General features: G+C 38.3%; 1 long non-coding RNA gene across 1 annotated transcript; it reads left to right on the forward strand.

Moving 5' to 3' along the window:
* The first annotated feature begins 3330 nt into the window (after positions 1 to 3330).
* Positions 3331 to 7494, forward strand: LOC131698870 (uncharacterized). Its single transcript, XR_009307879.1, has 3 exons — positions 3331 to 3389; positions 5425 to 5579; positions 6863 to 7494. It is a non-coding gene; the product is annotated as an uncharacterized LOC131698870 (long non-coding RNA).
* Positions 7495 to 11916: the final 4422 nt, after the last annotated feature.

The raw sequence follows: 11916 nt of genomic DNA on the forward strand, positions 1-11916 counted from the left end.
AATAGGGCAGAAGAGCACAGCATACAAGACAGGATTACAAGTCCATCTGAAAAGACAGAGTTCTGTGAATCAAGACTACCGTGGTTTTCATTTTCTTTGGATCGCAGTGCTGTTATTGTCGGTAAGATTAAGAAATAAAGATTTCACTCCCCAGCTTTGTTTTTGTGCTGATCTCCCTTGCCTCTAAATACTTTCAATTTTTTATTGGTATTTAGTAGGGTGAACAGTAAGGAGAGAAAGTCGGTAGTCTGGTTCACCCAAGGTAGTGTATGGTTTGTTTTCTTTTGTTGTTAAATTATTTAAACAGTTTACTTGGTTTTAATAAATAAACGAGTGTACAATAGTTAGTGCATTGCTTTATTAGCAACCTATCAGAATTTTGTCCGGTTTGAGATCATGCGTATGTTTGTTTCTCTTTTTATAGGAGACGTGTTGGCCACTGTTTTGTTTCTGTTGAATTGTTTCAATTTGATTTTGCTTTCGTTGAGTTTTGTTATTCTGTTTTCATTATCGCTCCTGTGCTTTGTTATTTATTTGTTTGGTTTGCTTTGATACATGCACTTACCTTGCATGTTGGCATTAAAACTGAAGACTCAAATAAACACTACAGTGCATAGGTTCAATATATTGCAAGCCAACAAACCTGAGTGTAACCCTTTGGGGTAGAAACAAGAACTTTAACTACTTAAAGAATTGTGTTTCTAAAGAAAATCTGAGCAAAAGCGTTGGGAGTCTGTCTTCAGCCTCCCCCAGATCATACTGCCCATAAATATTGCCCTGCCTATTTTGGGTAAGGTTTTTAAGATATGCATGTTTAATTGTATTATTATTCTTTCATTTAATTGGAAGGAACTCAAGTGGGGATCACAATATAAGAGAGACCTTGTAATTCATAGCTCCCCTTACTCCTGGAATAATTAAGGGGTGGCGTAGTCAAGTCAATAGCCCTGTAGAGAGGGCGCTACAGTACGAAGGACTATAAATGGTTATGGAACATTTTTACTTTTATTGTATTTTTCTAATGTCTGTGATTTCTTCCTAAATGTAATCATTATTAATTTACAATGTATTTAACAATTTGATCTGTAGCTGCAGATTATTATATGTTCTTAAAGAGCAGTGGTCTAAACCCATGTCAGGTTCCTAAAGTGATGGCACTGTGTGCGGCACCTCAAACATTTCAAAAATTATATATAAAAACACTGAATGATGGGGTGTACATGCATTCGAAAATTGCCTCCACATTAAGGATTTAGCACATGCATATCACTTGCATTCCTCTTGCTAAAGTAGAAGCATGGTGTTTAGATAGTGTGATTTAAATTCACATGCTTAAAATAGCTTAAAAATACCTATGTGGCAGGATGGCTTGCAGTGGTGAGGTGTGGTGACGTCACGGACCAGGAAGTAACAGAACCAAAACAGTGGATGGGCGGGTGAAAGCTGAAACGCTACGACGTTCAGCTGCTTTTATTAAATCATAATACAAAAAGGATTTAAACAAATAACAAAACACAAAACAAAAAGGCACGTTGGCCAAACAAATAGAAACAAATAAGCGTGCTGGTTTTAACCCAGCACGATACGTAGCAGTTGTTTTATTTTCTCCTCGCTCTCTCCGCTCCCCATACTCTCCTCTGTACACTCCACCCCGCAGCACGGACAGCTGCAGGTTCTTATACTCTGACCGAGGGGTTAACTAGCTGTTCATTATCTTATTACCCCTCGGCCACAGTCTGCACGAGTTTAGTAAGGATGCGTGACTGTCAGCTAGTTAAATAATCAGTAGCTGATCAGCCACGTATCCTCACGGGGAAAATACAAATAATAATAAATAAATATATAGGGGCGGGACACTCCGCCACAACCATGTAAGGGCTCCCGAATGGCGCATCCAGTAAAGGCGCTCCGTGTGGAGTGCAGGATGTGCCCTATCTGGACATCGCGAGTTCGAGTCCAGGCTATTCCTTTGCCGACCGAGGATTGGAGCTTCTTGGGTGGCTGCATGGTGAGTCCGCAGTGTGAAAAAATGCGGTTGGCTGACGGCACACGCTTCGGAGGACAGCGTGTGTTCGTCTTCGCCCTCCCGAGTCAGCGCAGGGGTGGTCGTGGTGAGCTGAGCCTAAAAATAACTGGCCATTCTAAATTGGGGAGAAAATAATAAAAAAATAATTAGCAACGACTAAATTATTTATAAAAAAAAATACCATGTAAACAGAAGTCATGCTTTAGATTCCAGCATTCAAGATCCTGTTTACCTGTCATAACTTCATGCTGCTTCCCAGTATAAGCCATACATAAGAAATAATAATATTATAACAAAAACGCAAAAAGATGCCGTCCCGGTTGAAAGAGAACATTGAAACCTCATCATTTATTATTAGTACCATACGTTTGTTTTTAATTAATGTTGTTAAGTTTTGGTGAACTCTTTTTCTTATTTAAATGAAGACTATAAATTGTAACGATGGATATCTACTCTGAATTTGTGTAAGTTTTTATAGCTTGAGCCATTGTATAATAGGAATAATGCACTTCAAGTTGAGCGTCGTGTTGGGATAACATCACTTCCTGGGTGTTGGATGCACTTGGTCTGTAGTTTGTGGAGAAAGTGTGGTTTGTAGGGTTAAGACTAATATTTAAACTTATAATCATACTGTATATTCTAGATTTTTTTTAGTTAGTATTTATTTGTTAAAAAAAAGTATAAAATGAAGTTCTGCAAACCACAGATGTTATTAAAAGGAAGTGTGCTGAGGTGGTGATCTCAGAATGTAATGTTAAGATGTAATTGAGAAACCACAGAGGCTATTTTGATGGATGACAGTCAGAGAGAAATGGTATGCAGAGTAAATGCTTTTATGTGACAGAAGAAAGGTTCAAAAGAAGAGGTTTGAAAAAGAAGGATCACATGAATTATTGCATGAGCAGACTGAATTATAACTAAATAATATACCAACACAATGTACAACATAATCAATTCTAGCATAGAAAGAGTGGAATGGCCATGTTAAAGTAACCAATCATAAAGGGATGACAATCTAAACCTTTCCATCTTAGGGAACTAAGTTAAGATATAAGAAAGTAACACTTGAAGTTCAGCAAGACATCAGGACCTGAATCTGCTGCAGTCCAGAAAAGCCTGGTAGAAGATATTCCATCCTGACCTGAAAGAGGACTCAACCTGCAGAATGTAAGCTGGCCTTTCCTTGTTCTCATATTTCTAATGTTATTATGTTTTAATGCAGGGACATGTTTTAGCAGCCGCTAAAGTCGCAGTATCTTAAGAGCAAGTTTAAACAAAACCTTTTTTATTTATTTTTTTTACAGGATGCTCATCTTCCTAACCTTCAGTTTTCTCTGTGCAAATTCTGTCATAGGAGTTCAAAGTAAGTACCATTTTTTTTCCACAATGATGTAATCTCACAAGAAATGTGAAATTGTATTAGGTAGTGATAATTTAGCAAAGGCTTCTCTTAAAGAAATTAGTTGTAAAATGAGAAACTCATCTCCACTTGCTGGTGTTTACTGTATTCTGGAAAGAGAAAAGCAGCACCAAAATGGCTGCAATTTGGAGGTCTGCTCGGTCCTGAATTTTAAGCCAGACTCAAAACCGACCCGATCCTGAGCAAGCACACCTTTTTTTGGACTCGACCCGACTCAACAGTTAAGCTCTTGCAACTAAAGCATGTGTCAGAACACACAAAAAAAATGTATCAGAAATTTCACTTTTGAACGCACCCTAAAAACTATAGCCTACTATAGTTGGAAAGAAAGCGTAGGTAGCCTACATCACATGTGAACTGATCGCATGCATTCCCCTTCAGTTCGTGTCATTAGGTTTTGTTACTGCAACATTTGAATAGTGAAAAAAGTATTGCATATATGGTACCAAGGTGGGATTTTTTTTGTTTTTTGGATTTTCACTGCTCCTTAATTTAAGGAAGTTTTGTTGGGCGTTTTCTCAGTAAATCATGCATGGTCAATTTATTACTGATGTAAGTAGTCTCAAATAATTTGTAGTGCCTGCATTTTATTTATTTAAAATGGACTCGCAGAAATGGAAATTCGTTTTTGAATTACATGTCATTACTCTGATGGTGACGGCACAAGTGACACATTTCGAAGTGCTCCGGCACAATAAAATTTAGGCTTTAAAACTGATAATACTATGTTTGGATAAACTTCCCTCAAACAGCAAAGTAAACAGCCTCCATACTTCATAATGTAGAGAATCTCTTTTGGCTGTATCGACAATACATATGAGATGCAGCATAAACGAACAGCCTGGATCCTCCAGCCATGAAGTCATGCGTGCGCAGCTTTTAATTGACGTCATCATTATACTGCCGAAGGCAAGCTCATTCATCTGAACACCCCAATCACATGATCACAGCGTACCTTATCGGAATACAGCCGATGGAAACTTCATAAGACCCCCATCAAACAATTACTATTAACAATAACAATAAACGTAACAAAGCAAAAATGTCAATTTGACATAACCTATGTATTTTTGTTTTATAAATTCAAATTTGAAAGAAAAGCAAAACAGTAATCTCCCTAATACCAACACACTCTTTGTATGCTGGACATTTTGAAAGAGTGTTGATGAAGATTTATTATTTAAATACAGATGACTGTAGTACGCGATTGCAATAGGAATGTCAGATGATATGGTAATATGCATATCACTGTGTGCATTATTACATATTATTATAGTTATCCATATCACACTGTATGACATTTCCCCAATAATAATGCATCTCAGTAGCTGATAAAAGAAGCATATGAGGAATATTTCTATGTAACTGGGTTCAGAAAATAATGATGAAGATTATTTAAATCAATGTGTGGGAGCTCCCCAGGAGCAGATCTTGAAATGTATTTATTTGAAAAAAACACTAATTATGCCTTGATTTGATTAAACCATCATTATTTAATAGATTGTTTAAAAACATTATAACAGACATTTACCAGATGAATAATGACGTCTATTACAACCTGCGCACGCATTACATGGCTGGAGCTGCATGACGAGAGCTGCATGGCTATATTTATAAGGTGGGGAGAATTGTGGGTTAACCCAGATGAGTGAAGTACAAGTGATCCAGGGAATGGGAAAGTACAGGAACCCTCTGCTTTCCCAGGACAAGACAAACACTCCTGGAAGAAGGAAACTTTTCACAATCCGTGTCATTGTTTATAACATGATTATGGTAATTAATGAGAAACTTTACTAATGTTTGGGACGTCGTGCATCATGGAACTCGATATAATTGGCCATTCTTAATTGAGAAGAAATGGGGTAAAATAATTTGTCACTGAAAAAAAGGATTCTTACTAACTGACTGAATTTTTGAGTGTGTCAATCTTCTTTTATGAAATGAAAAGAGGGATCTTTGAACTGTGCTTCTGATGCAGCTGAATACCGGTTTCCAAAGGCTCTGCTAACCGATGCCAAGATCACCATTGATAACATCCATCTGCAGAATAATGACCAACAATGCAAAGCACAAGATGCAGGAAACTGGGTGGTGGTGAGGGTACTATTCAGCGCGTGTGGAACTGCGTCTCGGGTAAGGCTGTTCCTTCATATTATAATGGGAAATTAAATAAATAGTTTTAGTATGTATTTCACTTGTACAGTACCATAGGTTATATGTATGTCAATAGAAAACAGGTTTGCTTTCAAGTGACACCAAATACTGGTTAGTTGTATAATGAATTTGCATTGCAGTAAGGTTTTGGTCATTACAAATTTAGCAATTTGTACAATTGTAAACTGATAATTACTAAAATACTTAGAATACTTAAATACCTAGCTCATGTTGGGTAAATGTTTTATGCAAATGCAATGCAATTGACATTAGTAATATTCTGCACTCACAATGGTATCCTGCAGAACACACAGGATGGACTCTACAAGCATCTGCATCAATAAAATGGTCTCTGTACTGACCTGTACTTAGATCCAGGGCTCAAGCCTTTGAATTACTACTGTACTCTAATGTTGTGAAACCTTTGATCTGCAGCATATTATGAAGAGTGCAGTACTGTATATGGTACTATTGACTGTGTTGTGCTTTGCACCAGCATCAAAATGTGTTACTTAACCTTTTAATTGGGATAAATCATTTGTAATTTGTAAGACGTTTGTAACAATTTAATTTGTAAGAAGTTTCACATTTTCTCATCAGAGATTTAAAAAAAAAAAAAAAAAATCCCTGTCATAGCATAGGCTTCTTCTCGTATGACACTGTGCAGTCAGTTATGTGCTTCTGCCCTAGTGGTACCATTGTTAAAGTTCGGTTTCAGGTAAATGTTTTTAACATATCATTAATAAAATGTATCTTGTAAAACTAAAATGGCCGTGGCTAGTGGGTGCTGAGCACATGCTAATTGTTTTCGGTGGGTGCTTGAGCCCCGGAGCACCCATGGAGCACCCAGTGCCTATTACCCCGTTTACACTACCACACCCGAGCCGAGCTGGGTCTGGAGCTGGAGCTGGCTTGCATGGTTCGCATTTACATTAAAGAAAGGCGAGCCGAGCGACTGACGTACACATAATGAACGTACTGAGTAGCAAGTTGATGATGCAATATGTATGCAATCCATACACATAAGCAAAACATTTGATTTGTCAGTTTCTAGCGAGTAAATATTTTTGCCAAATGTGTAAAACAGGGATGTATGCGGAAATATATTTATAATTTAAAAAATAAACCAAAAAGGTGTGGAGCCCTCATGGTACGGGTGTGCTAGTGTAAACGGGGTATTTGTGTCATAGCATTCAGCATATCTAAAAGAATCTAGAACACCATCAAACCCTTCTTTTAACGTTATCACATTGCTTTTTCAGGTGGAAGGAAACAAGATAGTTTATTCCAACACGGTTTATGGCACTGTTACAGACACCCCAATACCTGTACGTCGTCTTGAGATCCCTTTAACATGCGAGATGACGGCTAATGAGACCTTCAGTTTTCAGTTCAACCCTATGGTTGAGGGTATGGCTGAATCAGGGTAAATACAAGGTCTCTCTACACTTATTCAAAACTAAAGCCTTTAATGATCCAGTCACGGAATTTCCCTATGAAGTGGATCTGAGTGGGAGGCTCTACATTGAATTTGTTGTGGATTCTAAGGATACAAGCCTCCAGGTATCTGCAGATTCCTGCTACTCCTCACCCACAGACACCAAGGGAAAGGACACCTACACCATCATTAAAAACAGGTACGTCTGGTGCTAAACACAAACTTCTTTTACCCAGACCTCATTGAATTTCTAAAATCTGGGGATCCCCGAGTGTCTCTTCTGGTAAAAGCACAGGGTGAGACAGCACAGGTTTGTCTCTTGGCAGTGTTAGGAAGGCTAAGATGGAAGGCATTGCTTTTCCTCATCACTTTTATAATGGATCCTGACAGCCAGGCACATGATTTATTAACAGAGACTGTTATCCAGGGCAACTTACAATACATATATATACAGTACTGTGCAAAAGTTTTAGGCAGGTGTGACAAAATGCTGTAAAGTAAGAATGCTTTCAAAAATAGACATGTTAATAGTTTATATTTAACAATTAACAAAATGCAAAGTGAGTGAACAAAAGAAAAATCTACATCTAATCAATATTTGGTGTGACCACCCTTTGCCTTCAAAACAGCATCAATTCTTCTAGGTACACTTGCACACAGTTTTTGAAGGAAATCGGCAGGAAGGTTGGCCCAAAAATCTTGGAGAACTAACCACAGTTCTTCTGTGGATTTAGGCAGCCTCAGTTGCTTCTCTCTCTTCATGTAATCCCAGACAGACTCGATGATGTTGAGATCAGGGCTCTGTGGGGGCCATACCATCACTTCCAGGACTCCTTGTTCTTCTTTACGCTGAAGATAGTTCTTAATGACTTTCGCTGTATGTTTGGGGTCGTTGTCATGCTGCAGAATAAATTTGGGGCCAATCAGATGCATCCCTGATGGTATTGCATGATGGATAAGTATCTGCCTGTACTTCTCAGCATTGAGGAGACCATTAATTCTGACCAAATCCCCAACTCCATTTGCAGAAATGCAGCCCCAAACTTGCAAGGAACCTCCGGCATGCTTCACTGTTGCCTGCAGACACTCATTCGTGTACCACTCTCCAGCCCTTCGCGAACAAACTGCCTTCTGCTATAGCCAAATATTTCAAATTTTGACTCATCAGTCCAGAGCACCTGCTGCCATTTTTCTGCACCCCAGTTCCTGTGTTTTCGTGCATAGTTGAGTCACTTGGCCTTGTTTCCACGCCGGACAGTAGATGGGTGTACCAGGGTCCCACTGTTTTCTGCCAATTCTGAGCTGATGGCACTGCTGGACATCTTCCGATTGCGAAGGGAAGTAAGCATGATGTGTCTTTCATCTGCTGCAGTAAGATTCCTTGGCTGACCACTGCGTCTACGGTCCTCAACGTTGCCTGTTTCTTTGTGCTTCTTCAAAAGAGCTTGGACAGCACATCTGGAAACCCCTGTCTGCCTTGAAATTTCTGCCTGGGAGAGACCTTGCTGATGCAGTATAACTACCTTGTGTCTTGTTACTGTGCTCAGTCTTGCCATGGTGTATGACTTTTGACAGTAAACTGTCTTCAGCAACCTCACCTTGTTAGCTGAGTTTGGCTGTTCCTCACCCAGTTTTATTCCTCCTACACAGCTGTTTCTGTTTCAGTTAATGATTGTGTTTCAACCTACATATTGAATTGATGATCATTAGCACCTGTTTGGTATAATTGTTTAATCATACACCTGACTATATGCCTACAAAATCCCTGACTTTGTGCAAGTGTACCTAGAAGAATTGATGCTGTTTTGAAGGCAAAGGGTGGTCACACCAAATATGGATTTGATTTAGATTTTTCTTCTGTTCACTCACTTTGCATTTAGTTAATTGATAAATATAATCTATTAACATGTCTATTTTTGAAAGCATTCTTACTTTACAGCATTTTTTCACACCTGCCTAAAACTTTTGCACAGTACTGTATATATATTTAAAATACATATATATATATATATATATACATATATATATATATATATATATATATATATATATATATATATATATATATATACACAGTGGCTCTCAAAAGTATTCACCTTCCTTGGACTTTTCCACATTTTATTGTGTTACAACATGGAATCAAAATGGATTTATTTAGGAGTTTTTGCCACTGATCAACACAAAAAAAGTCGATAATGTCAAAGTGAAAAATAAAATCTACAAATTGTTCTAAATGAATTACAAATATAAAACAGAAAATAATTGATTGCATAAGTATTCACCCCCTTGAGTCAATATTTGGTAGAGGCACCTTTGGCAGCAATTACAGCCATGTCTATTTGGATAAATCTCTACCAGCTTTGCACATCTGGACACTCCAATTTTTGCCCATTCTTCTTTGCAAAATTGCTCAAGTTCCATCAAGTTGGATGGGGATCCAAATAGACTCATGGTTCACCTTTTTATTAAAAAAAGGCCACAAAATACAAATACAAATATAGCTATGTCTGTTTCTTAAATCCTGTTATGCAAAAGTGTACAGAATATACTGTATATATATGTAGCAAGTGGGGGGTGAGGGGGTCTTTAGAGAGAGTGACAATTGGAAACCATGTATACCAATTAACCCTAAAGCCAGACTACACCACTGAAGGTATTACGCCTTCAGAATTTAGTTTTAATTTACCAGATCACTCAAAATACACAGGTTCGTTATATAGGGCATTAAAACATTATACTGGGCAAAGACAAGGAGTGACAAACAAGAGATCAAAGTATAACACTTTATTTATGAAACACAGCTTCTGTTAAAAGATCACATGCATGATTAAAATACAGGACTCACAATAGCAGGCAAGTAACAAGAGTATATTACAATTAACATCAATGAAATAATCCACAATCAGGTTTCAAAACAGGTAGGCTACAATTACTAGCAGTGGGATAATTAGAAATTGAATTCAGTGCAAATACAATTACCATCAATGAAGTAGTTAAAGATTACATTTCATACAGATAATTGTACAGTTAAACAGACAGCTCATAGAATCAGGACAATTGTGGTAAAACAAGTAATTAGTACCCTAAACAGTTAAACATAATACTAGAACCAAATAACTGGTGCACTCCAAACCAAATGAATATCACACAAAATAATAATATTCCACCACACAAAAATAACCCACAATACAGCAAATCACTCTCCAATAACATTGCTACCAGTGTTACTCTCATTCAGTGAGGATACAGATTAACATGGGGTACTATAGTAAGCACTGAATTACTCGAGTTCACTCTAACCCAATAGAACACCAATCAATCCCCTTTAAATAACCTAAGCTAAGAAAGTACACATTTTCCTTCTAACGGGCAGCGTGCAAGGCTCCGGGAATACAGACGCACACAACTAATTTCAAAACGTTTATAAGCTTAACGCCTATAAGGACTCTCAAATACTACATCAGCCCAAACTTTTCCCAACGCAGGTACAGGTTGATTACAACCACAGACTGCTTAACAGCCATATACACAGCTTTAACTGAAACAGTTTAGACCAAAAGTGAGCTCAAAACGATTATACTACCTCCATTCACAGGGCATACTCGCAAAGAAACGTGTGGAGCCGACATTCCCGCAGCCTTGCAACTCCCGTGACTCCGTTTACACGGCCCTTTAAATGGTAATGAGGTGAAACGATTTATCCAATTGAATGCAGTTAATCAATTACACCTGCCACATTCTCTCAGTGATGAAACTCACTTAACAGGTAGCACCCACTACATATAATCTAAATAAATGTACGTTATCATTCTTTATTGCCTTTGTATATCTGTAACTGAGAGAACTCCACTTTCTGCCATGTGAACACTCTGAATGGGCACACTCAGTGGCCTTGATTGTTTATAATGAGGGTCATAACATCTTATGTATTTTTTTATTATTATTCATTTAAGTAATTTTAAATTTAGCGTGGTCACATAACAGAGCACGGGACCAGATATAAGCAGTCCATTGAAATTGCTAGTCTTTTAAGTGGGCACAGGAGATTCTGCTTCTTTCTCATGGCTAATGTAGCCTGTCCAAAAAACATAATGTACAGGTAGTGGACAAAAAAGTGGAAACACCAATGTAAAGTCACTTAATAGGGCGTTGGGCCACTATGGTATCCTGCTCTGTGGAGTTCTCGATGGACCATTTTTGATGAAACTGGCTGCTCGCGCCCCAGGTTGAAATTTACAGTCAATTGAGCTGCAGTTGCTTGCCTGTTTTGCCTTGCACTTCGAATTAATGCACAGATATTACGATCCTGGACTATGCGCTTCCACCTGCTGTTGCCCTTTGCTGATGATGTCTTTCCCTCGGAGTTCCATGCCGACATCACCTTAGACACCGTTGCTCGTGAAACATCAACAAGTTGAGCTGTCTTGGTTACTGAAGCTTCTGAAAAACACACCCCAACAATCACCCCTCTTTCAAACTCACTGTGGTCTCCTCTTGCATAATTACAGGCAACCAGGCCTGTCTAGCATTTTTATACATGATCCTAAGCATGCTGGGATGTTATTTGCTTATTTAACGCATGAGCCACACCTGTGTGGAAGCCCTTGCTTTCAATATACTTGGTGTCCCTCATTTACCCAGGTGTTTCCATTTTTTTTTTGTCCACTACCTGTAGGTTATGTGATAGAGTGCATCACAAGTTTTGGGTTAGGTGAAATGATCTGTCAGTGTCTGAAGCATTAGGATAACTCTAAAGGAAGTGTCCCGTGGCTCATCAGATGTGATTTACTGTAACAGTAAAACTTCTCTTATTTAGGAAAGAGGTCATCGAGAGGATGAAGCTAGTGTCTTGCTGGTGCCCTCTGCATATTGTGCCAG

This window comes from Acipenser ruthenus, chromosome 20 (genome assembly GCF_902713425.1).
Source record: "Acipenser ruthenus chromosome 20, fAciRut3.2 maternal haplotype, whole genome shotgun sequence".
NCBI classification, from domain to species: domain Eukaryota; kingdom Metazoa; phylum Chordata; class Actinopteri; order Acipenseriformes; family Acipenseridae; genus Acipenser; species Acipenser ruthenus.